At 44.4% G+C, this 27900-nt stretch overlaps 2 long non-coding RNA genes across 2 annotated transcripts in view; one reads left to right on the top strand and one right to left on the bottom strand.

Annotated features, from left to right (window-relative positions):
• LOC145525874 (uncharacterized) overlaps nt 1–22846 on the bottom strand; it is a 79880-nt gene extending 57034 nt beyond the window's left edge. Inside the window, exons 1-9 of the long non-coding RNA XR_014068472.1 lie at nt 22797–22846; nt 20642–20735; nt 15925–16015; nt 10546–10741; nt 9899–9937; nt 8595–9008; nt 7353–7529; nt 6254–6335; nt 6030–6159 (exon numbers count right to left, since the gene is read on the bottom strand). This is a non-coding gene — a long non-coding RNA (uncharacterized LOC145525874). The remainder of the gene's footprint in view (nt 1–6029; nt 6160–6253; nt 6336–7352; nt 7530–8594; nt 9009–9898; nt 9938–10545; nt 10742–15924; nt 16016–20641; nt 20736–22796) is intronic.
• A 671-nt stretch (nt 22847–23517) lies between these two features.
• LOC145525875 (uncharacterized) lies at nt 23518–24537 on the top strand. Its single transcript, XR_014068474.1, has 2 exons — nt 23518–23744; nt 24216–24537. It is a non-coding gene; the product is annotated as an uncharacterized LOC145525875 (long non-coding RNA).
• Nucleotides 24538–27900: the final 3363 nt, after the last annotated feature.

The following is a 27900-nucleotide window of genomic DNA, read 5'->3' as shown; positions in this document are numbered from 1 at the left end:
AAATGCAGTGTAATTGCTATAGAACCATAAAATGTAATGTAACAGGCACCGTGACCATTATGCTGCTTCACAGCCTAAAACAGTTAGCTTCCACTCTGCTTTTAGACAAACAAACAATTCCTATTCATTGCTACCTCTGGAGGAAGGTATAGGAAAATCAACCAAGACGAGCATGAATTGTAAGGCAAATGCCAAAAGAGGATGCAGTGGGCTGTGGAGGCAACCCCAGGCTTTGTAGTAAGACAGAACCTAGGTTTCAGTTTTGTTCAATAATGTCTAAATCAGGACCCCAAAAAAGCAGAGCCAGAGATGGGAGTTCAGACTAGATTTCTCCTGAAATCACACTTGCCTAACTCCTACATGGGGGCCACAAAGATGCACCCAAACTGAGGCTGGGAGTTAGAGGAGGAAAAAGGGGAGCTCTGGCCTGTCATACCTCTGGCCCACAAGCCCCCAGCAAAGGGAACCACCAGACCCGTGACAGCAGGTGTGAGTTGCCCCTAGGACTGAACTGATGTCGCTGCCCTTCTGAGCATAAACATGGCTAGTTGCTGCTTCATGCCCACCTTCTGAAGCTTGCCCCAAATCTTATTGTGGCAGATTCAAATGCAGAACCCTACAGGGAAGGCAGTTTGGGGCAATGATTTTTATTTAACTAAGGTGACACAATGTAAGATCATCATGGGAAGGGAAGGCAGAGGGAAACAGGGAGTAGCATCACAGTTCGTGAGCCAGTTATGGATGGGGAAGAGGGGAGGCCTGTGGGTGTTCCCCCAACAGGGGCCAAGGCTGTCCTGGGGCTCAGGAAGAAAGAAGGGATAGATGGGCTGAGGGCAAAGGAGAAGAAGGAGTTAGCTAGGTGAGATGGGTGTGGAGGAAGACACTGGTGTATAAAGGAGGTAGGGGGGAGGGGGGAGAGCAAGGGTGAGGGTAGGTGAGGATGAGAAAAAGGAGGAGCAGGAGGGAGAAGGGAAGGGGAGAAGGGAAAGAAAGAGAAGCAAGTTAAGAGAGAAAGAGACAAACAGTAAGAGACAATGAAAGAAAGATGCAAAGAGAATATCTGAGAGAGGGATAGGGATTGGAGAGAATGAGGAGTATACGAAGAGTGTGTGTTTAGAATATGGACTGGAAGAACAATATGAGGAGGGCTGGAGAAATAAGCAGGAAGCAATAACATAAATATACAGAGAGAGAGAGAGAGAGAGATCCTCCCACTTACGTAGACCCACGCACCTATGTCGGTTCAGTTCAACTCAGTTCAGTTGTTCAGTTGTGTCTGACTCTTTGCGACCCCATGGACTGCAGCACGCCAGGCCTCCCTGTCCTTCACCAACTCCTGGAGCTTGCTCAGACTCATGGTCATTGAGTAGGTGATGCCATCCAACCATCTCATTCTCTGTTGTCCTCTTATCCTTCTGCCTTTGGTGTTTCCCAGCTTCAGGGTCTTTTCCAATGAGTCAGTTCTTCATATCAGGCGGCCAAAGTATAGGAGTTTCAGCTTCAGCATCAGTCCTTTCAATGAATATTCAGGACTGATTTCCTTTAGGATGCACTGGTTTGATCTCCTTGCAGTCCAAGGGACTCTCAAGAGTCTTCTCCAGCACAACAGTTCAAAAGCATCAGTTCTTTGGCACTCAGCTTTCTTTATAGTCCAACTCTCACATCCATACATGACTACTGGAAAAATCATAGCTTTGACTAGATAGACTTTTGTTGGTAAAGTAATGGCTCTGCTTTTTAATACACTATCAGGTTGGTCATAGCTTTTCTTCCAAGGAGCAAGAGTCTTTTAATTTCATGGCTGCAGTCACCATCGGCAGTGATTTTGGAGCTCAAAAAACTCAAGTCTGCCACAGTTTCCATTGTTTCCCCATCTATTTGCCATGAAGTGATGGGACTGGATGCCATGATCTTAGTTTTCTGAATGTTGAGTTTTAAGCCAACTTTTTCACTCTCCTCTTTGACTTTCACCAAAAAGCTCTTTAGTTCCTCTTTGCTTTCTGCCATAAGGGTGGTGTCATCTGTATATCTGAGGTTATTGTCCCGGCAATCTTGATTCCAGTTTGTGCTTCATCCAGCCCAGCATTTTGCATGATGTACTCTCCATATAAGTTAAATAAACAAGGTGACAGTATACAGCCTTGATGTACTCCTTTTCCGATTTGGAACCACTCTGTTCCATGTCCAGTTCTAACTGTTGCTTCTTGACCTGCATACAGATTTCTCAGGAGGCAGGTCAGGTGGTCTAGTATTCCCATCTCTTTCAGAATTTTCCACAGTTAGTTGTGATCCACAGAGTCAAAGGCTTTGGTGTAGTCAATAAAGCAGAAGTAGATGTTTTTCTGGAACATGCTTGCTTTTTCTATGATCCAACCAATGTTGGCAATTTGATCTCTGGTTCCTCTGCCTTTTCTAAATCCAGCTTGAACATCTGGAAGTTCACCATTCACATATAGTTGAAGCCTGGCTTGCAGAATTTTGAGCATTACTTTGCTAGTGTGTGAGATGAGTGCAATTGTGTGGTAGTTTGAACATTGTCTGGCATTGCCTTTCTTTGGGACTGGAGTGAAAACTGACCTTTTCCAGTCCTGTGGCCACTGCTGAGTTTTCCAAATTTGCTGGCATATTGAGTGCAGCACTTTCACAACATCATCTTTTAGGATTTCAAATAGCTCAACTAGAATTCCATCACCTCCACTAGCTTTTTTTATAGTGATGCTTCTTAAGACCCACTTGACTTCGCATTCCAGGATTTCTGGCTCTAGGTGAGTGATCACACCATCATAGTTATCTGGGTCATAAAGACCTTTTTTGTATAGTTCTTCTGTGTATTCTTGCCAACTCTTCTTAATATCTTCTGCTTCTGTCAGGTCCATACCATTTCTGTCCTTTATTGTACCCATCTTTGCATGAAATGTTCCCTTGGTATCTCTAATTTTCTTGAAGAGATCTCTAGTCTATTCCATTCTATTGTTTTCCTCTATTTCTTTGCATTGATTACTGAGGAAGGCTTTCTTATCTCTCCTTGCTATTCTGTGGAACTCTGTGTTCAAATGGGTATATCTTTCCTTTTCTCCTTTGCCTTTCATTTCTCTTCTTTTCTCAGCTATTTTTAAGGCCTCCTCAGACAACTATTTTTCCCTTTTGCAATTCTTTTTCTTGGAGATGGTCTTGATCACTGTCTTCTGTACAATGTCACGAACCTCTGTCCATAGTTCTTCAGGCACTCTATCAGATCTAATCCCTTGAATCTACTTGTCACTTCCACTGTATAATCATAAAGAATTTGATTCATGTCATACCTGAATGGTCTAGTGGTTTTCCCTACTTGCTTTAAGTCTGAATTTGGCAATAAGAAGTTCATGGTCTGAGCCACAGTCCGCTCCCGGTCTTGTTTTTGCTGACTGTATAGAGCTTCTCCTTCTTTGGCTGCAAAGAATATAATCAGTCTGATTTCAGTGTTGACCATCTGGTGATGTCCATGTGTAGAGTCTTCTCTTATGCTGTTGGAAGAGTGTGTTTGCTATGACCAGTGCGTTCTCTTGGCAAAAGCCTTTGCCTTTCTTCATTTTGTTCTCCATGGCCAAATTTGCCTGTTACTCCAGGTATCTCTTGACTTTTTATTTTTGCATTCCAGCCCCTTATAACGAAAAGGACATCTTTTTTGGGTGTTAGTTCTAAAAGGTCTTGTAGGTCTTCATAGAACCGTTTAACTTCAGCTTCTTCAGCATTACTGGTTGGGGGATAGACTTGGATCACTGTGAAATTGAATTGCTTGCCTTGGAAATGAACAGACTTTATTCTGTTGTTTTTGAGGTTGTACCTAAGAACTGCATTTCAGACTTTTTTTGTTGATTATGAGGGCTCCATTTCTTCTAAGGGATTCTTGCCCACAGTAGTAGATATAATGGTCATCTGAGTTAAATTCACCCATTCCAGTCCATTTTAGTTCACTGATTCCTAAAATGTCGATGTTCACTGTTGACATCTCCTGTTTGATGACTTCCAATTTGCCTTGACTCATGGACCTAATATTCCAGGTTCCTATGCAATATTGCTCTTTACAGCACTGGACTTTACTTCTATCACCAGTCACATCCACAACCGGGTGTTGTTTTTGCTTTGGCTTCATCTCTTCTTTCTTTTTCATCTCTTTCTTTCATCTTCTTTCTTCTTCGGCTTCATCTCTTCTTTCTTCTCCAGTAGCATATTGGGCACCTACTGACCTGTGGAGTTCATCTTTCAGTGTCATATCTTTTTGCCATTTGACGTTGGGGTTCTCAAGGCAAGAATACTGAAGTGGTTTGCCTATGTAGATAACCTATACTGTAAGCACGTAACAACACATCTGGTCAGCACACAATGGGCATCCACACCGGTCCAAATAGAGACATGCACACAAACACATAATTCCCCAATTGATGCCCATCCATCCCCTCACACCCAAGGAGGCAACGGGGGTTATTTCTGGTCAGATCCTGGGCCAGAGTCTTGGAGTTCACTCTCCAAGATCCTGTGTGTCATATTTCCCCCACACTGGCTGAGCAGGTGGTCGGTGGTGTGGGTGCTCAGCAGAGCAGAGGTGTCCTGTGGTCAGTAGCCCTAGTCAGGGGTGGAAAAGACAGTCCTTTCTAATAGGACAGCAAAACCCTACTGTGCCAAGCATGAGTTTGGCTTCCAGGGACTTCAAGAGGAGGTCTTGTTTCTGATGCATTTTACAACTGGCTTCACAGTGTTAGTAGTGAATGTAACAGACCAGAAAAGAAGGGAGGAAATGAGGCAGCAGAAAGTCCCCACCGTGAATTCTGGTGAGGCACCCAAAGAATCAATGAGCAGAAAGGACACAGAGCTGGGGGCAGGGAAGTGTGCTCAGGAGTTGGCATTGGAAAGGCAAACAGAGTAGAATGGACAGCCAGGGACCTCCCTGAATGACTCAGCTCTCCGCAAGTCTGTGTGTGCCTGAGTGTCTGCCTGCATGAAAGAGCCACGCGGATTAGGATCCAGGGCTGCTTGTTGTATAAATATTTGTATACAAGTAAATGGGAGAGAGGATTTAAAACCCCAGAAGCAAACGCTAAAGTTTTCTCAGGCTAGAGGAAGATATATTTTCTCCTGCGCCACTGTGCTCCCACTGCTCTGTGCTTACTGAGGGTAATTTTTTAGGGAAGGGAGGTCCACCAACAAATTTACTATGAGACAAGCGAAAGGAAAACCATGATTTCCTCATTTCTGCTAATTCTTAGTATTAGGATGGAGACTTGGGCTGGATGCCTCCATCTTTTGTGAGGATGCACCACCAAGAATTTTGATTAACACTGAGGAAGGCTCAGGATATTGTCTGTGTTAAAGATTGAGAAAATACTCATTTGCTTAAGAAAATAAAATCAAAGTTTGCAGATATCCTCTGGCACTGGGGAAGTTGGCAAAGAATGTAGATCGGGGGAGTAAGAATGCATAATCAGAAGAGGTAACAGGCAAGGGACCTAAAGGGAAAGCCAGTCCGCAAGAAGTTCCCTGTAGGGTCTTAGTTAAGGAGCTTTAAGGATGGAGATCCTAAAGGAAATCAACCCTGAATATTCATTGGAAGGACTGATGCTGAAGCTGAAGCTCCAATACTTTAGCCACCTGATGCAAAGAGCTTATTCACTGGAAAAGACCCTGATGCTGGGAAAGATTGAAGGTGGGAGGAGAAGGGGACAACAGAGAATGAGATGGTTGGCATCACCGACTCAATGGACATGAGTTTGAGCAAGCTCCGGGAGATGGTGAAGAACAGGGAAGCCTGGCGTGCTGCAGTCCATGGGGTTATGAAGAGTTGGACATGACTGAGCGACTGAACAACAACAAAGGATGGAGATGGTGAATATTGTATTTTAGGTTGTTTCCTATTCTACACTGTGCTATAATTCACTCCTGATATTCCCAAATCTTCCACAAAGTCTGTGCAGTAGTTGAGGTGAAGGTTAAGCTGCTGTAACAAAGAACCCCAAAATGCAGTGGATTAAGGAAGGCAGAAGTTCCTTTCTTACTTGTGAAGAAGTCCTGGGATGAGTGGTCTGGAATAAATCAGACTTTGCTCCACATCCTCTTTGGGGACCCAGGTTCTTTCTCCAGAACTGTCCTCATCTGCATGGTTAGGCTGCATCCAAGCACATCCCTCTGCTTTGTAAAAAGGGGAAAGGAGAAAAAGAATATCACACACAATTTTCTTTTAAGCAAATATGGCACTAGCTAACTCGTTGCTTGTGCTCACATTCCATTGGTTAATTCCATCTTGACCCAGGGGAAGCTGGGAAATGTAGTCCCCAGCTAAGCAGCCATGTGCTGATCTGTCTCTATGGAAGAAGGGGAGGATGGAACTGTTAGAAAACGTGCTGTTACCTATTGCAGTCTTGGGCCTGGGCTGAGCCACCATAGTTCCTCACTAGATTATTGTAATAATCTCCCAACTGCACCCTCAATCCCTTTATTCTATTCTATTCTCCCCTTCTAGAGATTTCTTAATCTATTAAACACATTTTTTGCACTATTATGCTCAGCCAGCTTTGAATTTATTCTATGACAAAAAAATTGTATCTTAAGGAATTCCTTGCTGGTCCAGTAGTTAGGACTCCACACTTCCACTGCTGGGGCATGGGTTTGATCCCTGGTTAGGGAACTAAGATCCTGCCTGCCAGGCAGCATGGCCAATAAATAAATAAATAAATTTTAAAATCTGCACCTTAGTTGTTGACTTCCATTCTATTCTGAAAGCAACATCTGGAAGTGCTGCAAAAACTTGTTACTCTCTGCTCAAAATGCTCCAGGGGCCTCCCATATGTTCTGAGTAAAAGCCTGAGTCTTTCAAATTGCTTACTGAGCCCTGTATGATTTCCAGCCTCCACCCACTTCTGGCCTCAGCTCTTCTCACATCCCTCCTTGTTCACTCCATCCAGCAACACTAGCCTCTGTCTTCCTGAGAATGTCAGGTATGCTCCTACCTCAGCCTTTGCACTTGCCGAATCTTCTGCCTGAAACACTTTTTCATGAGACATCCATGTGGTTCATTCTGCCACTTTCTTAACCAGGCCTTCTGGATCCCACCTCATTTAAAATAGCAATTCCATCCCCTGATATATATGAATGAAGTGTGTGCATATGCCTAAGTGTATGGTTTATTTTATTGTCTTTTTACCCATTAGAGTTAAGCTCCAGGAATGGGGATTTGTGTAGGTGTTCACATGTGTGTGATATATATGCATATCTGCAAAAACTGTTAACCTCCTTCCTACTAATGACAGACTTTCCTGGGCCCAGGCAAGGAGGTAACAATGAATAAAACAGCCCCAAATCTCTAGCCTCCTAGAGCTTACCTTTTGATGGAAGAAGACAGACAACAAATTGCATGAACAAGTATTAAATATGATCCTTTCAGAAGGTGATAGGTATTGTGGAAAATAACCTGGGATGAGTGATGGTGGAAGAGGGAAACTTCTGTAGATAAAATCATCAGGAAAGTTCATCTGAGGAGGTGACATTTGAGTTGATACCTGAGTGATAAGAAGAAGCCAGCTGTGCAAAGTGCTGGAAACAGTATTGCAGGCAGAGGAAAAAGCAGGTGCAAAATCCCTGAGGCATGAATGGGATCAGTGTATTCAAGGAATGAAAAGAAAAGCAGAGAGGTTTGAGCACAGGTAGCACCAGGGATTACAGTAGCGATGAGATTGGGAGGGAGGCAGGGAGGGACCAGATCATTCAGAGTGTCCCTGTCCACTTTCCTAGCCATTAGCCAAGATGGGAAACTTCCCTGGTCTCCCCTAACTCCTGACTTCAGGATTGGCTCTTGAAGGTCCAACGGAGAAACCAAAGGAATGAAGGCATCCTTGGCAACCAGGTACCTCCCAGCTGGTCCCCAGCTCTCTGACAAGCTTGTCACAATATTGATGGAGTGATTAAATTTCATGCTGAACAGACTCGAGCCCTAAATAATGTTCTGAATAGAGAGCTACTGTCTGAGATGCTGCTTGCACCTGCTCCATATTTCATTAGGGCCTCCAGAGGCAAAACAGAGCCAAGGAAGCCGGAAAAGGTCAGGATCTGAACACTCTGCAACTTGCAAGAAAGGCTACTGGGGTCCAGCCAAAAGGGCATTGGATTGGAGCTTCAAAAGCCAAACTTCCAGCCAGGGTCAGCAACTCACTGTGTGACTCTGGGCAAGATATTTCCTTCTCTGGGCCTCAGTCACCTAATCTGCAAACCAGTGGGGAAGGGGTGACATTCACAGGTTTCTAATGGCTCTTGAATATTCATAACAGCTATTTAAATGGAGGGTTTATGGTGGACTAAACACTTAACATCAATCATCTCATTCACTCCCCACAAGGATCCTATCAAGTGACCACTATTACGATATTTTACAAATGAGGAAACTGAGGCTCAGAGAGGTTAACTTGTTCCAGGAGACACAGCTAAGGACTGGGTCGGGATTTGAAGGTCAGCAGAGGGGCTTACCCTCTCAACCATTCTGTTTTAGGTTTCTTACCAACACTCTTAAGGGTTTGGGATATTTTCAACCTTATAGTTAGGAGGAAGATTATTTATCCAGGGTCACTTACCATTAGCTCTGCACTTTGAAATATCTGTCTGATGGCTGGCTTGCTGTCCTCCTTCCTGGGCTGTCTTGCCCTAGGGCTGGAATCATGCGTGGGACTCTTGTCGAATTGACTTTGATTGGTATAGTTTCAAGAGGGCCAGGGTTTGGGGCAGATGTGGAGGGGCCATGGGACTTGATCCCGACGAGACTTTGCAGGAGCTTTATTGACAACTGTTAATCCTGGCGAAAGGCCAGAACTCATCTGCCTTGAGCGCCTCTCGGCCTCCACTCTGACTCTCTCCAGCTGAAGTCTGCAGAGACAGCCAGGCCTGGGGCTCAGAGGCTGAAGCCAAGGTGAACTCTGTCCCCTGATCCCTCTCTACACAGCCAGGTACAGCAGGCAGCCAGCCAGACATCCCTCAGCACCTGCCACTTGCTGCAAGAATAAAGGGAATAAAACAAACATAAGAGGCCTGTGGTTCCGTGTGAGCCTGGGGGGAGTTCCAGTGTTGCTCAGGGTGCAGGGGGAAGAGCACTCATGTTTCCTGGGGTTTGATCTTTTGTATTGAAACTCTTAAAAATGGGCATGCCCTTGCTGGGCAAAGGCTCATTGCATACATAAATATATTTGCATGGAAACGAGAATGAAAGTTTAATCACTGAAAAGTGGTTGTTTTTGCATGGTGGGTTTTCAAGGATATATGCTTTAAAATTAACACACAATTTTGGAGCAGTTTTAGATTTACGGAAAAAATTAAGTGGAAAGTACAGAATTCCCACAAGCCTCTAAGTTTGTGGTAATTTGTGATGCAGCAATAAGTAAGACCTGATACAAACAGGGATCCTGTCTCCTCATCCCATTCACATCTCCTCCTCACTTGACTTCCTCTCTATTTCCCAACTTTGTGGTCTTGGGCTCGTTTCTTGGTCTCCCAGAGTCTCAGTTTCTTCATCTATACCATGGAAATCAGTCATTCCTAATTCATAAGGTTGCCATGGGGAATGGATGAGGAAGTCAGCAAAGCTCTTATCACAATGCTTTGATCTTGGTGAGGTCTGGTGGCCATTCAAGAAAAGTTATCTTGCTATTGAATGTCATAGCATTTGGAAGGGCACATAGATGTCAAAAAATAAAAAAATAAAAAACAATCATACAGGTGGCTAGTCTCAAACAAATGGGAAGTCTGAAGATTGAGGCAAAAATGACTTTTTCCATTAAATTCCTTTCAGTTATTCTAGAATTCCACTCAGACGTGGCCCAGTGGGGTATGTTCTTTTCTCCCCAGTTTTTCTCCATCTTCTCTCCCTGTGTTCATGTTCTCTTGCCTCTTTTCCCCTCCTTTCCTCCTATGTCCCAGCTCTATCCTGGAATAGCAACAAAAAGTGACAATCACAAAATTAAAAATTGCCCTTGAAAATGTCTTAAGAGGCATTATATTGGAGAACTACATATCGTCTCTCACTAAGTTTTCCTTCAAAATTGGAGTAGAAGGCTGTTTCTTGAGATTTTGCTTAGGTTTCATGTTGATCTATGTCTATATCCATCTCTCTACAAAATATCAATAGATACATGTATCTGTGTATCTTTAAACTCTACAGCCACCTTCAGTGTGGCAAAGCTAATCTCATCCTGCGACAAGTGAGAAATGACCCCCACAGGAAATTCATCAGGTCTACATTTCCCATCTCAGGCCTATTCTGGGGCACACTGAGTGGAAAGGGGAGCAAAATTACCAGCATACTTGTGTTAATATTTATCTCTTTTAACTTTGTGAGGCTCCCACTAATCCTATTGCATCCATTCGAAGATGCATGCTTTTTCTGATTTTAACATCCCTGACATTGAGATGCATTTTGGCGTGATCTCATTTCACTCCCTGTGCCCAAGCCAACTTGGTCCTAGCTGTTCAGATGGTCCTTACTTCAACTGAGTTATGTACACTGCCCAGCCTCCACATGCTGATTTCAATCACCATTAACGTATCTTCAGAAAGATGGTGCCATGATATGAGTCAGCATTGAATGGGAAGTTTCTGTGTGCACAGAAAGACGTCCAAGCACAGCAGAGGGGTGGAGATCTGGTCATCATGAAGCAAATTCTTGTCTTTGAGGGAATGACTCCAGTTTCATATTTTCTTGCAGAGTAACAACCAGATCTTGACAGAACCCCTAAAAAGGACGAAATCATGATAGATGAAGCTGTATTGCATTTTGTCACTTAGATACGTGCTAAAGGTTTTCTTGTCACATCAAGCCAAGCAACAAGAGGTAAAAGAAGTTGCCAAATCCCTGGGAACAGATGAAGGGACTTTCAAAGGACTGTGTGATCAATCAAGGTATTTAAAAGGACTATGAAGGCATTGCATAGTGACTTAATTGGAAGAGATTTTTTAAATTTATTTCTTAATTTTACATAATATAATGATGCATATTAAACTTGATGATGTTTTACATTTAATGAAAGCCAGCTGAATTCAAGGTACTTAAATATGTGGGACGAGATGCCGATTTAATGATCAATGAAATCTCCCAGTATTACACCAATGCATTACTATATTTTACTTATTTTTTTGGTAGCTTATTTTTGTTTGTTTGGCTGTGTGGCATGTGGGATATTAGTTCCCTGACCAGAGGGAACATTTCTATATTTAATATATGGATGTTTATTATTATTATTATCTTACAAAAAGGCTCTCAAACCTGACTTGTATCCTTTTTTGTTATTATATAATATCCTTCAGAAACCCATGTACATTGGGAGTGTAGAGTCTTAACCACTGGACCACTAAGGAAGTCCCCATTATTATATTTTAAAAACTTCTGACTACTCCCTCTGTCTTTTCAAAGATCTCTCCCAACAAGGGGTAAAGAAAGGAAGAAAAGAAACCCTTTCGTTTTGATAGTGAAATAGTGTATGTATTTCAGGAACATGCAACAATACCAGCTAAAGAGTGCCTACCCATTAATTCAAAAATACTGGTTCTAGGAATTTACCCTCAGAATGAAAGAGTGACTGAGTACAAATATTTAGTTACCAGATGGTTATATCAGCTTCATTTATAAGCATAAAAGATTAGAAACAATTTAGATGAGCCTCAACAGAACTGTGCTTAAATAAATGATTACACATCCATATAGTGGAATAGTAGAGTAGGCGGAAATCAAAAAAGGAATCAATGTTTACCAGCAGGGAAGGAAACTCATATAATAACAAAATAGGAGGATACAAGTCAAGTTTGAGAGGCTTTTTGTAAAATAATAATAAAATAATAAATGTCTACATATTTAATATAGAAATGTTGACTAGAAAGAAACAAATGAAATGAAAATAGTGGTTATCTCCTCTTCTGAAGAGAGGAAATGTGGGTGGTTTTCATTATCTTCTGAGGTTTCTGACTCTCTTTTCATAAAATATTTTTATGTAGTTAAAAAATAATAAAACAAAGAGGGTGGGAAAAAAAGAATGGATAATAGCTCCTGTGAGAAAAATGGGGAAAAGCTGCCTGCTTAGGCTTCCTCTATGGTGTTTCTTTAGATGGCCACAGGTTTATGCTCCAGAAATGACTGTCTGCTGAAGGAAAACATTAATCCTAATCACACGGCTAATAAAAGCATCTTGGTGGCAAATATCTTTAATCCGGTAAACTAAGAAAAGACGACAGGTGTGGAAGCCTCCAGGGTCTGTTTGCGTTTGTGTGGGAAGTCTGGGAGGGCTCAGGCAAGTTTCTCAGTATTTGCTGCTGGGGCGAATTTTTTTCTTTTTTTCTCTGTCTCTTCTTGGGGTGAGGATGTTTATGTTTTCACCACCAGAAGTTCCTTTCCCAGTAGGGGTGTGGATCGCAGAATTCAGAGCAAGGAGGTGGTGACAACTGGAAATGGCTCTGGTACAGACTGAAGGTCTGTGGTCCCCAAAATTCATTGGTTGAAGTGACACTAACACTTGGGGTGGCTGCATTTAGAGATGGGGTTCTGAAGGAAGTAATGAAGGTTAAATGAGATCATAAGGGCAGGGAACTGATGCTTTTGAACTGTGATGCTTTTGAACTGTGCTGTTGGAGAAGACTCCTGAGAGTCCCTTGGACTGGAAGGAGATCCAACCAGTCCATCCTAAAGGAAATCAGTCCTAAATATTCATTGGAAGGACTGATGTTGAAGCTGAAACTCCAATACTTTGGCCACCTGATGCAAAGAACTGACTCATTTGAAAAGACCCTGATGCTGGGAAAGATTGAAGGCGAGAGAAGGGGACGACAGAGGATGAGATGGTTGAATGACATCACCGACTCGATGGACGTGAGTTTGAGCAAGCTCCGGGAGTTGGTGATGGACAGGGAAGCCTGGCGTGCTGCAGTCCATGGGGTCGCAAAGAGTCGGACAGCACTGAGCGACTGGACTGAACTGAAGGGCAGGGCCCTAATCTAATAGGGTTAGTGTCCTTACAAGCTCCTTCCCTGGCCACTCCCCAGTGCATGCACCGAGGAAAGGCCAGGTGAGGCCGAAGTCAGAAGACAGCCCTCTGCAAGCCAGGAAGAGTCACACCGGAAACCAAATCTGGGGCACCATTATCTTGGAATTTTAGCCTCTGTAATTTTAAGGAATAAATGCTTGTTGTTTAAACCACGCAGTCTGCACTGTTTTGTTACAGCCACCTAAGCTTACTAATACAGGCTTCCTTCATGGTAAGAGGGAGCAGAGTGCTGGGGGGTGAGGAGAGTCAGGCAGATGAAGATGACATGAGGGTGGGTCAGTATGTTTTAGCCGGGAGGAGGAACACATTTGAAGATCTGGAGAGAGAGCCTGAGATATCTTCTAGGTGACCCCACATCCATTCTGGCTGCTTCTGTCTGAGGCACTGATCTAGGCAAAGAGTCTCATTCATTTTTTTTTTTTTAATTAAAAATTTGTTTTAGGGGCCAGAAGTTAAGAATCTACCTGCCAAGGCAGGGGACACAGGTTTGATCCCTGGTTCGGGAAGATCCCACGTGCCTTGGAGCAGCTAAGCCTGTGTTCCACGATGGCTGAAGCCCGGGAGCCTAGAGTCCGTGCTCCACAATAAGAGAAGCCACCACAGTGAGAAGCCCATGCACTGCAGCTAGAGAGGAGCCCCTGCTTTCCACAACTAGAGAAAAGCCTGCGCAGCAATGAAGACCCAGTGCCATCAAAAATAAATAAATAACTTAAAAAAATTGTTTTAGTTCCCTGACCAGGGATAGAACCCACATCCATGGCACTGGAAGGTAGATGCTTTTGTTTTTTAATTTATTTCTAATTGGAGGATAATTGCTTTACGATATTGTGTTGGCTTCTGCCACACGGCAACCTCAATCAGCCATGAGTATACTTATGTCCCCACCCTCTGGACCCTCCCCCGAGCCCACATCATCCCACCCCTCCAGGTTGTCACAGAGCACTGTGTTGAGCTCCCTGTGTTACACAGCAAATTTCCATTATCTATCTGTTTTAATATGGTAATGTGTATGTTTCAAGTCTGCTCTCTGTTTGTCACACCCTCTCCTTCCCCTGCTGTATCCAAAATCTGTTCTCTATGTCTGCATCTCTATTACTGCCCTGCAAATAGGTTCATCAGTACTATTTTTATAGATTCCATATATATATGTGTTGATATACGATATTTGTTTTTCTCTTTCTGACTTGCTTCACTCTAACAGGCTCCTAGATGCACCTGCCTCGCTAGAACTGACTCAAATGTGTGGAAGGTGGATTCTTAACCACTGGACTGCCAGGGAAGTCCCGAGATCCTCATTCTTGAATCACTACCCAACATACTCGGTCCTTCTTTCCCTGTGCACTCCCAAACATCCTCGTCTTAATTCTTGGCTTGAGTCTCCCTCTTAGCAGGCAGCCTGCTCTGGCAAACCAAACTGAGCATCCTCACTGCCGTGCTTCACTGATGCTGGCTTCCTTGCCTGGGATGTCTTCCTCTTTCTGCTCCTAGCCCACACAAGTCTCCCTCCTCTCTTGTCTATAAGGACCATCCTAAAATCTGTCTGTTTCACCCAAAGAACACTCCCATCAGCCTCTTCCCCGCCAGGAACTATGTGTTGTTCCACATCACAGCCCCAGTGTCTAGCAAAGTGCCTGGCACATAGGAAGCACTCATTAAATACATGCTCTAGAATGAATGAATGAATGCAGATGAATGGGCAACATATATTAACTGCCTGCCATAAAACATCCCCAGATCCTTGGGCCTTCTGAAATAATCTAATCCAGCTCTTCTCAAATTTATTAGCCTCTGGACCTCTTCACACTCTGAAATGAGAACCCAGTTTGTATGGTTACATCTATTGTTGTTTACCATATTAGAAATTAAAACTGACAACTTTTTAAAAATATGTATTTATAAATCCATTATAAAAATAAAAATAATATTAGGCCTATGAAACATTAACATATTGTATAATGTTTATACATATGATAATAACTATATTATCCCCCCTAAAAAAGTGAGAAGAGGGACACTGCTTTACATTTTTTCAAAACTCTTTAACATCTCATAATTGAAGGTGACTGGATTCTCATGGCTACTTCTGAGTTTATTGTGATATCACAGGCTTATAGACTCTGGACAATTCCCCTTTATACCCACGAGAGCATAAAGGTGAAAAAAAGCAAACAACACTTTAGTGTTATTATAAAAGGGCTTTCCAGGTAGCTCAAACAGTAAAGAATCTGCCTGCAGTGTGGGAGACCTGGGTTCAATCCCTGGGTCAAAAAGATCCCCTGGAGAAGGGCATGGCAACTAGCTTTGATCTCATGGACACCTGGAAAGTGTTGTGGAGAATTCCTGACATCCATGGACCTTACTTTGAGAACTTTGGATCTAATCCAACTCTACCATTTTATGTTTTACGGATGAGGACAGTAAGGGCTAGAAACATGAGGAGACATGTTCAAAACCACAAATGAGTTTTTCAGAGAAACAATAAAAGCTGTCCTGTATTAGTCTCTTACCGTGTGCCTAAGCTCTGTACTTTTATGGAATTCTCTCATGGAATTGTCCGTGTGACTCTAGAGTTGGACTGAGTTTGACCCTGTTTACACAAGAGAAAACTAAAGCTCAGGGAGGTTTGTTAGTTGCTCAAGGCCACACAACTGGCCAGGGGAAGTATTGCGATTCAAGGCTAGTGTTATATATATGAGTTTTGGCTCTCAGTCCCTTATCCATATTTCTGGAACATAAATAGCTAACAAGAATGAAAATGACATGCTCCTCTCAAAATATGGGCTGCCTTCAGAGCCCAGTGGATGGGGGCACCCCAGAGGTCAGGCTGGAGCTGGAAGATCAGGGCTCCAGCCGAAGGGTTGGAGGTGAATCTGGGTGGACTTACTCAGGCCTCCAGGAGGCACTGTGATCTTCCCCAGTGGTCTTTGAAGGATTCAGGCCAATCCACCAAAAGTCAGTCTGTGATACAAAGATCTCTGAAAAATCAAGTAGCTGATGACCAACTGCTCAAATTAGTCAGCACTGCCAATTTCCCAAAACCTTATTTAAGGAAAATTCTTATCAAATATAGTTAATGAATGTGAATACACCACCCCCTTAAAGACAGTCAGTGACTTATACTCTTATACTTGTGCTAGTTTAAGATGCTCAATGATGATATTCATTGAATTTATACTTCTTGTATACTCTTAACCCAAAATGTATTCAGGATGTTTTAATTGTATTCAAGACTCTGCTTAAGATATTCAAGAATATATTCTTCATTAGAAGATCATCATAAGAAAGCCAAACAGCTCCCATGATATTTAGCTTCAGACAAATTGAGCTTAAAATGCCGCTGAGAAGAATATATTCACTGAAAATGTTCAAGACTAATTTATTAGTAAGAGCATATCCATATTCATTGAAAATATTCAAGAAAGCTGGTAGGCTTCAAGACACTTTTGGCAGATTTAGAAAACTGGTGTGTTGGTGGCCTGCTCTCAGCCAGGTATTGGTCTGAGGTCTCTTGTGCCAATGTGGAGCTGTGCTCTTCTCAGTTCTGTGGGAGACCTGGGACAGGCCAGTCCTTCTAGAAAGTTATAAGCTGCATTTGAACCCTTAGAGGAGAAGAAAACGTTGCTGTAAACTTATGGTTACTAGAGGGAAAATGGCGACGGGATAAACTGGGAGATGGGGATTGACATATACCCACTACCATATGTAAAAATCGATAACTAGGGACTTCCCCAGTGGTCCAGTGGTGAAGATTCCACACTCCTAATGCAGGGAGCATGGGTTTGATCCCTGATCAGGGAATAAAGATCCCACATGCTGCATGGTGTGGCCAAAAAAATATAAATAAAAAAAATGGTAACTAATAAGGAGCTACCGTGTAGCACAGGGAACTCTACTCAATCTTCTGTAATGACCTACGTGGGAAAAGAATCTGAAAAAGAGTGGATATATGTGTATGTATAACTGACCCACTTTTCAGGACACCTGAAACTAACACAACATTGTAAATCAAATAGACTCTGTTAAAAATTAAAAGAAAACATTGTGTTCCCAAGGACCACCTTGATGCTTTGGTCACCTTCATGAGAGGGAAAATAGAGGACATGTTTCCAAAGGCTTTGTAAGCGTTATTTCCTTCAACCACCCTGGGAAGTTGGCTATAGAAATTATTGCTTTTTTACTGATAAGGATGCTGAGACTCAGACAGGCAGAGTGAGTCACCCAAGATCATCTAGTTAGTCAAAGGCAGAGCGGGGATTTGAATTCAGGCAGCGTAGGAAGGTGAACTCAACCAGAGTGGGATTTGAATTCCAGTGTCTTGTTGGACTATACATTCTCCCACAAAGTTGACTTTCTATGAGCTTTATTGAATCGTTGAACAAAGAAACTATCTTCAAAGTAGGGACCGGTTAGTGGAGACTGAGTAGTTGGGGCTTTAAAGGAAGGAAGAACTCTAGGAGATATGAGGGAATTTGATGGCCCATACGTTTGAATACTTTGGCCACCTGATGCAAAGTATTTTGGCCAACACTTTGGCCACCTAATGCAAATAACTGACTCTTTGGAAAAGACCCTGACGCTGGGAAAGATTGAAGGCAGGAGAAGGGGACGACAGAGTATGAGATGGTTGGATGGCATCACTGACTCGATGGACATAAGTTTGAGCAAGCTCTGGGAGTTGGTGATGGACAAGGAAGCCTGGCATGCTGCAGTCCACGGGGTCACAAAGAGTCGGACACGACTGAGCGAATGAACTGAACTGAACTGATCTGTTTGAATATTAGAAGCTACAGGCAGAAGAGGAAAAGGAAATAGTGAATCACAAGGACAGGCCTCTTTTTCTTTCTCTACGCCACACAGAAACAAAAATAATGGAAATTCTGACGGCCTACCTATTTATCTATTCCACCATCATGCTATTTTTTTAGAGCCCAGATCTGGCTACATCATGTTCCCTGAAAAACATTATAAAAACAAAACGTAAGCACAAAGCCCAGTGGGAGAACAATGCTAGCCATTAATGCAGATGCTTGCTCTGTTCTGCAGCAGCAGTTTTATAGAAGTTTCCCAAAGTATTCATGTCATTCTTTCTTTCAAGGGGAAAATGATGTTTTTATTTTGTTCTCTATTTTGCAAGTGAGATGCATACCACATGGACATTGTTGGTAAGTCAGAAAGTATGTATAAGCTAAAATAAGATAAAAATCATCCATAAATCTTCCTTCCCCTACTTCAAAAAAAATCATTGTTCACAGTAGGTGCCTATTTTTCTCCAGGGCTTTTGCTTTTATGCAATTTTTAAATGGGATCATATTGCACATGCTATTTTGTAACCTAATTTATTATGATCTTATTAATAAAGACAACTTCACCTCATTTTTTATTATTGCTGATTTCTGGTTGTTGATGATTTATTCTCTGAACCCAAAAAGTTAAGAGATGGAGAAGGCTTCAGGGTGTACTTAGAGTCTTGGCTGCAGGACAAGCTGTCCTGTGACAGGACTCAGGAGGGTTTTGGTGGACAGGTGTCTGAGGAGGGGCCACCTATGGCTTCCCCCAGCCAGTCAGGGCTCGGAAAATTGCAATGGCAAACATCTGGGGACACCTGATGATAAAATTCCACCAGTGGCATGAGGTTGTGGGCAAGTTCCCTCACCTTAGGCTCCTCCATCAAGTGGGGCTGCTTTGAGAAGTGTGTGACATCAACCTGCTAAGTGCCTGCCCAACGCCTCCTCCTCAATCCTCTCCACTCCACTGATCTAACACAGACTCAGCAGGGTTCTGGAAACCCCTCCTAAGGACAATGGATTTTAGTAGCTTTTTCCCACCAAGACAATAATGTTTTGGCAGGGCACAGCAGAACTTGGCAGGACAGCATGACCAGGTTCCTCTGAATGGAAGAACTCAGCTCTGAGGTCCTGGTGCCCTGGACCTGGGCCATCCTTCGCTTCCCCACAGGCTGGCTTTTCCACATCCTTCTCTTCTGCTTCCTGCTTGGTCTCCCTCCCTTCCTTATCTCCAGTTGTCTCCTTTAAAAAGAAATTATTTTTTTTTTTTTTCCAGAATCCAGCCACAGAGAGGAGAAGCTGCATGTGGTAGATATTACTGCCAGGGATGGTGGGAAGTTAGTGAAGTCCTTGGGAGGTTCCCTGGGCTGGACCACCTATTGTAGACATAATTTGGTGCTTGAGAATAATGGATGGTAGCCCGCCAGGTTCCTCTGTCCATAGGATTCTCTGTGCAAGAATATTGGTGTGGGCAACCATTCCTTTCTCCAGGGGAACTTCCCCACCCAGGAGTAGAACCTAGGTCCCCTACTTTGCAGGTGGACTCTTTACCATCTGAGCCACTAGGGAAGCCCATGAAAAAGAATAGACACCCTCAAAGGAGTCATTTTCCTGTGAAACAGAAATTCCTCAACAATATTTTATTTTTAGCCAGTTAGTGAGATAATTTATATTTAAAAAACCATCATGCCTGGCACCTAGTATGCTCTCAATAGATGCTAACTATTACTATGACTTGGAGAAGGAAATGGCAACCCATTCCAGTATTCTTGCCTGGAGAATCCCATGGACAGAGGAGCCTGGCAGGCTACATACAGTCCATGGAGTCGCAAGAGTTGGACACGACTTAGTGACTAAAGAGAGAGATTACCATGACTATGATCGTCTAAAAGCACATAGAAAGCATTAGGACTGTGCATCTGGGCAACCACAGGAAGTCTGAGGCAAACACCATTCCTACTATGAGACCCTCTCCTCACCCTCCACCCCGACCACCCTTGCCTTGGAAACAGCCCTGGGCAGAGTGCAAGCTGGGAATATTTTCATACCCCATCACTGCCTGAAGACAGCCAGGGTGTCACCAGGCAGATAAATGTGCTCATCTTTTCCTGCTGAAATTGGCATATCCAGAGTGGAACTTCGATGATTTATTTACCAGTGACAGTTCTGCTCTGGGGTGGAAGTGCCCTGGTTTGCTGAGCGGTCTATTCATTTGTCTTTGTTGGCAGTGCAAGCTTGTGGGATCCCCATCCAGGTTCCCACAGACGCCTTATTCCTTCCATATCCTGCCGCACACACAGAGGGGCAGTCATGGGGGCTTGGTGCTCTGCTTGCCCCCTCACCTACAAAAGCACCCTCTTTGGTTGGCTTGGAGTGGGGAGGTCCCTGGGGGAGGTCCCTGGGGATGGTCACGGGGTTGGGCGTGGCAGCTTATGTGGCATTAAAGAAACCACATCTACAAGGTCAAGGTCTCTTTCAAGGTCACGGGAGCTGGATTGCTCTGGGCTCAAATGCTGTCTCTGCTTTTCCTTAGTTGTGTGGCCCCACGCAAATGGTCTGACCTCTCGGATCCTCAGATTCCTCCTTTGTTACAAGGGAATAATGACACCAGTTTCCTGCTATCTTATGAGCAGAGCATATGCAAAGCATCTGGCATGTAGTAAAGTGAGCCTGACATGTGTAGGAAGCTTTTAATAAAAGGTAGCTATTATTCACATCTTCATCCTCATTACCATTCCCCTGGGCTCAGAGTTGTCCCTGGAGAAGGTGGAGTTTTTTCTTAAGCTTATGAAATAATCAGAGCTGGAAGCAACTTACAGAAAAAACCAGGTGGCTGGGTTGAAGTTCTGACACTTTCACATTGCATGATCCAGTGGCATTATTTCATCTCCCTGAGCCTTAGTTTCCTCATCTGTAAAATGGAGATAAAACGAGGTACGTAGGGGAAGCATCTGGCCTCGAGGGTACTCGTGAAGATCAGATTTCTTTTTCCATCCCCCTCTTACATGCTCAATGCTTTACGATTTACAAAGGGAAGGGACAGTCATTATCTGATACACACTGTAACACCCCCACCCCAAGGATGGGTCATAATCCCTGATTCACAGATGGGGAAACAGGAGCTCAGAGAAGTGCAGCAACCTGCCCCAACTCATACTCATTCATTCAACAAGCATTTACTGAGTGCCTACTGCAAACCAGCCACTGTTAACATGCTTCAGATATACTAATGAACACAACAGACAAAAAAAAAATCCTTGATCTCATGGAGCTTACATTCTAGAGATGGGATGCAGATAATAAACAATGGAAATAATAAATTATATAACACATTAGAAAGTGACAAGTGCTATGGAAACTAGATCATGATGAGGGGGATCAGGAACGATGGATGGAGAGGAGGCAGATTGCAGTTTTAGAGAGGGTGTTCATGATGAGCCTTATGAGAAGGTAACAGCTGAGCAAAAACCTGATGGAGACAAGGGTGTTAGCCATGCAGATGTCTGGGGAGTGGGGAGGCATTGCAGGCAGAAGGAACAGCATGTGCAAAGGCCCTGAGGTGATAATGAGTCTGAGGTGTTCATAGAACAGCAAGGAGTGGAGAGAGTGGGGAGGGATGAGGTTGGAGGGGTACAGAGGTAATGGTGTGTGTGCATGCATGCACACACATATTCAGAGAGTGAGAGCAAATTCTTTAGGGCTCTTTAGCTATAATAAGGGCTTCCCTGGTGGCTCAGATGATAATTTGCCTGCAATGCAGGAGACCTGGCTTTGATCCCTGGGTCAGGAAGATACCTTGGAGAAGTGAATGGCTACCCAGTCCAGTATTCTTGCCTGGAGAATTCCATGCACAGAGTAGCCTGGCAGGATAAGGTCCACAGCTCTAAATGAATCAAGGAGCCATAGGAAGGTTTAAATAAACTCGTGCTGCAGTATGATTTTCCCAGGATCATTCTAGCTGTTGCAAACAAATGGACTGCAGGGTATTCATCCACAGATGAATGCATAAACAAAATGTGATCTATCTATACCAAGGGGTATTATTCAGCCATAAATAGGAATGAAGTTCTGACACAGGCTACAACATGGATGAACCTTGCAAACATTATGCTAAGTGAAAGAAGACAGACACAAAGGGACAAACATTATATGATTCCAGTTCTATGAAATATTGAGAGTAGGCAAATTTATAGAGATGGAAAGTAGATTAGAGGTTACCAGGGATGGGGGAGAAAAAGGATAGGGGGACATATTACTTTGTGCCTACAGAGTTCTATTCAAAATGATGGAAGTTTCAGAAACAGATAATGGTGACAGTTACACGAACAGTGAATGTAATTAAGGCAGTTGGATTGTGCACTTGTGAAAATAGATAGCTGGTGGGAAGCTGTTAAACAGCACAGGGAGCTCAGCTTGGTGCTCTGTGATGATCTAGAGGGGTGGGATAGGGAGGGTGGGAGGGAAGCTCGCGAGGAAGGGAGTGTATGTACACAGGTATCTGATTCACATTATTATACAGCAGAACTAACACAACATTGTGAGCCAATTATACTCCAATAAAAAATAAACAAAAATGGTTAAAATGACAAATTTTGTTATATATTTTACCAAAAGAAAACTGACTATAGGGACAAGGAAGGAAATAGCCTAGGCTGTGACAGAGGCTCAGACTGAGGTGGGGGCAAAGAGGAGGTGAGAGGGGCTCAGATGTTGGATTCACGTGGGAGTTAAGACCAGGTGTGGAACCTGAGTCTCCCAAACCTTTCCCAGGGCCCCAGGGCCCCAGGACCGCACAGCAGTCTTTTGTGCTCGTCGCAGGTCCCCACCCTTCCAGACTCCTGGCCTTTCAGCTCCTGGTGGCCCTGCTAGGACCGGTGCTGGATTCCTCATGTAGTGGGGAGGTGCTGGGTGAGGCTCTTGTGGACGTTGGCAGCCCCCACCCCCCACACACGCATCCATCCTGGGCTTGTACCTCCAACCCTGCCCGGGCAGCTCAGCTCCCTCTGTTTGCTGCATCACTCTGGTTGTCTGGGAGATGAGTTCTCAGGTCACGAGCTCAGATTAGGAACTGGGTGGAGCCCATGAGCTCATGAAAAACACTGTTGCTGTTTGCACCCCATGGACCTTAGTAACCAGCCAGAGAGACATTAGCCCAAATCTTGCTTCTCCTGCTGTCCACACCATTATTGTTGTTGTTGTTTAGTCGCTAAGCTGTGTCCGACTCTTGCAATCCCATGGACTGTAGTCCGCTAGGCTCCTCTGTCCACGGGTTCTCCAGGCAAGAATACCGGAGAGCGTTGACATTTCCAGAATTCTTCAGGGGACCTTCCTGACCCAGGGATCTAACCCGAGTCTCCTGCATCACAGGCAGATTCTTTACCACTGAGCCACCCCGGAAGCCCTTCAGGCACCATGGACAGAGGAAATACTGGCCCTCGCATGGGGTATGGCCTCAGACAGTCCTGAGTTCAAATCGCAGCTCTGCCTTCTACTTCCTACATGACCTTGGCCAGGTCATTTCCCTTCTGATTCCTTATTTCCTTGGGTTGGGATGATATCATCCACTTTTCAGACTTGCGAGAGTTAAGTGACAAACAGGTGAATGGATGTTGTAAAGTGACAGTTGCTAGACAAACAGAAGGATTCTTATGACAGAAGGCCTCAGAGAGTGTGGATGATGCCTGGTGACAGGCTGACAAGGCGAGAGGGCAGTCTAGGGGAACTCTAGGTTTTCTGGGGGAGAGGTGTGTGTTGATATCATGTACCAAAGTCGGGGGAGGGAGGCAGGGGAACAGCGTGTATGAAGAGATCCTGAACTCTTTTTTTTTGCACATGGCGACTTTGAGAAAGCCTTGGGTGGAAATGTCCAGGAGGTACTTGGAGGTCTGGAGAGCTGATCTGGACCAGAAGGAGGAACTCGGTGGGTTAGCTTAGAGGCGGTCATTGGAACTACAGACTGTGTGATGACCCCAGGGAGAAGCAGAGTGGGGTTAGGACAGGATCTCCAGCACACTGCGTTTATGGGATGTTTCCAGGAGATGGAGGAGCAAAGGGAGAGGTGGGAGGACTTGCCCAGGGTCATGGGAGGACTTAGTTGTTGAGCTGGATCAGAACTCAGGTGTCCCTTTGTAGGTGGCGTGGAGATGCTGCTCAGCCCTGCATCTTTCTGTTTCTCTCTCTTCCTGTCTCGCTGTAGCAGCTGGTGTTCATTGGTTTCAAAAGAAAGAGAAGAAACTTCACCTAGTTTGGGGGGAAAGGATATGATAGAGCACAAACAATTGAAAAGAAAACTCAGCACTGGACCTCAGGAAATGTCAGAGAACCACTGACTGAAATGGCTCACTTTAGCCAGGCAGGCTGATAATGACTTGTGTGACTTGTCTCACAACAGGAGGTCCTGATAAGGAACATGGTGCTGCCAGCAAAAACTCACCAGAAGAATACAGGAGAGACCAAAAGGAGGGAGGAGACAGCCCACAATATCATCCTACCAACCTCCCAGAATCCTTCACACTGGAGCCTGTCTTAGCTAAGAGATGCGTGCGCCACCAGGAAGGACCCCGAGTCAGACCAAATATGGGCCAAACAAGATGACTGGCCAGACACAACTTGGAAACTAACCCTCTTACCATAAAACCCGAAACTGTGAGCCATGTGGCAGAGCTGTTCTCCTGGGTACCCCTTCTCAATAAAATCACTTTGCTTTGTCAGTACATGTCTTCTCAGACAATTCATTTCTGAGTGTTAGACAAGAGCCCATTCTCGGGGCCTGGAAGGAGTCCCCCTCCCTGCAACAGGAATGGGGACGCTCCAAGGAGCCAGAGAGTAAGAAAAATGTGCCTTGTCACTGGGATGAATCAGTTTCAGCTCTTTCCCATCCTCCAGCCTGACAAAGGCTCATATTCCTGTGAGAGACAGGTCGGCTTAGCCTGGGCCATGTGCCCACCCTTGGTGAAGGAACGACAGGGCCCTGTGCTGGCAGTTCCCAACGAAACCACACACAAAGGTTATTAAGAAGCTGGGACCAGAGGAAAGGGACATGGAAGCTTCCAGGCAGAAGCTACAGGTGTGCCTCCCCTGGGCCCCAGGCTCTCTGGAGCTTCCGAAACTGGGTCAAAGGGCATTCCCTGGAGAAGCCAAGGCTTGAGCAAGGGTGCCTGTGACTGGGCAACCTGATTAATTCATCACTACCCACACTGTACACCTGGAAGGATCCCAAAGGGATCCAACAGAAGGTGGAACAGGATAGCTTTAATGAGAAGAGAAAGAACAAAACAAGACCTTAACTGCTCGGGTTCATCAGGGAAGAGGGCGGGGCGGGGGAAGGCAGGTCCACCTAGCCAAAGTGCTCTCTGCAAGCCAAGAATCGCTCCAAGCTATTTACATATCTTGATTCATTTGGTTCCTCAGCACAGCTCTACAAAGCACTCTATCATCACCTCTGTGTTACTGCCAAGGAGCCTGAGGCACAAAGAAGTTAAGGAGTTTGCTCAGGGATGCCCAGCTAATAAATGATGGAGCAGAATTCCAATCAGGGTGGTCCAGCCCTGGAGTGTGTGTGCATAACAATTACAAAACAATTACATGACACACATGCCAAGTCGTCAGAGGGAAAGGAAAAGGCACATCGGGTAATATGGACCATTAAAGAGTCCCTCTGAGAATCAAATCTTAAATGTAGCACCTAGGTGTACTTGTCTTAAAGGCAAAACATTCTCTAGACAAAACATTCAAACCCACAAATGCACAAAGGAAAAATAAATAAATAACTTGAACATCCACCATAGTGTCACTTTAAAACAACTAGAATATAAATGCAAATTTATATTTCTTTTAAATGGAGTATTATACAGACTGATTGAGGCCGACCCCCCCCCCCCCGCCCCGTACCATGACAATAAATCATCTTCGGGAGCTTGGTAATGGCTGCGTACTTTCTCCCATTGTGTGGAAGCACCATCATTTGTCCAGCTTAATCCCCTCTTGTTGAGCCATCTTGTCATTTCCAATTATCCCTGAGTATAAATGCAGCAGACACTGCTGGTGATCCACTCAAATCTCCTCATAGGCTTTGCTGAACATACCTCCCCTGACTTCCAGGTACTCTTGTTTACGTGGGTTTGTATCTGGTGACTTTTCTTTGCAGAACCACCCTGGGGCTACTGGGGGCCCAGGGTCCAAAAGCCTGATGTTTGCCTCCTCAAGGGGGAGTTCACGTCCCCCACTTCTGTTGCTAGGGGAGATCTTCGCCTCTGAGTGTTGGTGTTAGGAGTATCTGAACCCAGATCTCTTGCCTCAGGTCAGAACAAGTTCTGACCCGCTGGCAACACTGTTCCTCTCTGGCAACACTGTTCCTCTCTGGCGACACTGTCCAATTTCATAGAGCAGAAGTGGTGTCATGCCATTTTCATGGATAGGGCACAAAAGACCTCTCGGGCTTTTGTCTTACTCTCTCTTGGAACGATCGCTCCAGGGAAAGCCAGCTGCAATGTCATGAGGACACTCGAGCAGCTCCTTAGAGAAGCCCACTTGGTATGGGTCTGAGGCCTCTAGCAATAACCACAAGAAGTAGACCCTCTGGGGACCTCTATATAGCACAGGGAATTATACTCAATATTTTGTAATAACCTATAAGGGAAAAGACTTCGAAAAAGAATTTATATATATGTAACTGAATCACTTTGCTGTATACCTGAAACTAACACAACATTGTCCATCAACTATATTTCAAAAAAAAAACCCCAAAACCCCTTGGCCCCAGTCAAATGTTCAGATGACTGCAGACCTGTCCACCATCTTGATTCAACCTCATGAGAAACCCCAAATCAGAACCACCAGCTCAGCCTTAGCTGAATTCTTGAACCTTGGAAACCATATAATATTAAATGTCGATTGTTTTAGGCCACTTGATTTAGGCTAAAGTGATGCAACAAGAGCTACCAGCTGAACCCTCTTCTTAGATGTTCACAACACACATCGTCAGCCTAAAGAAGAGTGAGTTTCATCTAACCCAGGATTTTCCAAAATTATTTGACTGCAGAACCCAAACCATTCCTTTTTCTTTTGATGGAATTCACTTTGGGAGCTGCTGATCTAGTATAAAATCTTGGACACACCCTGTGTACTCTGTGTGACACTATGGACTGCAGCCTGTCAGGCTCCTCTGTCCATGGGATTCACCAGGCAAGAATACTGGAGTAGACTGTCATTTCCTTGATATTCTCAGTTTCTGGCACTTCTGTAAGACCTTCTTTGTCCTCCATCTACTGTGTCTGTGCTGGCTTAAATCTGAGGTTTGTGTGGCTGTGTGTGTGTGTGTGTGTGTGTGCATGCGCGCATCCATTGGCAGTCAGCTCTGTCATGCTGTCTGCTGTGGATTTTGTAAGCTGTCACTGTCAGAATCAGAACAAGCTAGTCTGTCACGCAGCTCTGATGGAGCACAAACAGGCAAAGTAAAAAGGAAATGGTCCCACGATATCAGGTCACTAGGCAACGTGTCCAAGACAGCTGGTCCATGACTTTTCTCTGCCCTCCCTGCTTTACTGGGCTGCTGGGATGCTGATAATAACTAAGCAGTGGTCCTGTTTGATTTGCACACTCTCACTCATCGTCCCAGTCACCCTCTGGGGGATGTTCAGGGCTGGCAATGGATGGGCCCCATTTTATAGGTAAAGAGACTGAGGCTCTGAGCCAGGATTAAGAGCTTTGTTTTTTCTGGCATTATTCTCTCTGTCAGAAACCCTTAATCCTTCTTCCCACCCCACCTGCCCCCCAGCCAAGCTAACATTGGTCTGGAACCAGTCTGCCCTAGTTTAAAACTGACTCAGCCACTCTGCCACTTACTTCCCAGCTGTGGGAACCTGCGCACATTTCTAAATCACTGCAGTTTGGCTATAGATTAAATGGAAAAATGGATGTGAAGAGAATGGACAGCCCCTTGAAGCCAATAAACATTTAATTTTATTGTTATTATTAATACTCATCCTTTCAACTTTGACAACACTTCTTCCTAGAAGCCCCCAGGAACTACTCTCACCTCACCCAGGCTGGGTCCAAGCCTCCCCTGGGCTCCTCCT

Source organism: Giraffa tippelskirchi, chromosome 11 (assembly GCF_054371585.1).
Source record: "Giraffa tippelskirchi isolate mGirTip1 chromosome 11, T2T-mGirTip1v1.2.pri, whole genome shotgun sequence".
NCBI classification, from domain to species: Eukaryota; Metazoa; Chordata; class Mammalia; order Artiodactyla; family Giraffidae; genus Giraffa; species Giraffa tippelskirchi.
The sequence above is the reverse complement of the archived record's forward strand: the minus strand, read 5'-3'. Positions and strand labels throughout refer to the sequence as shown.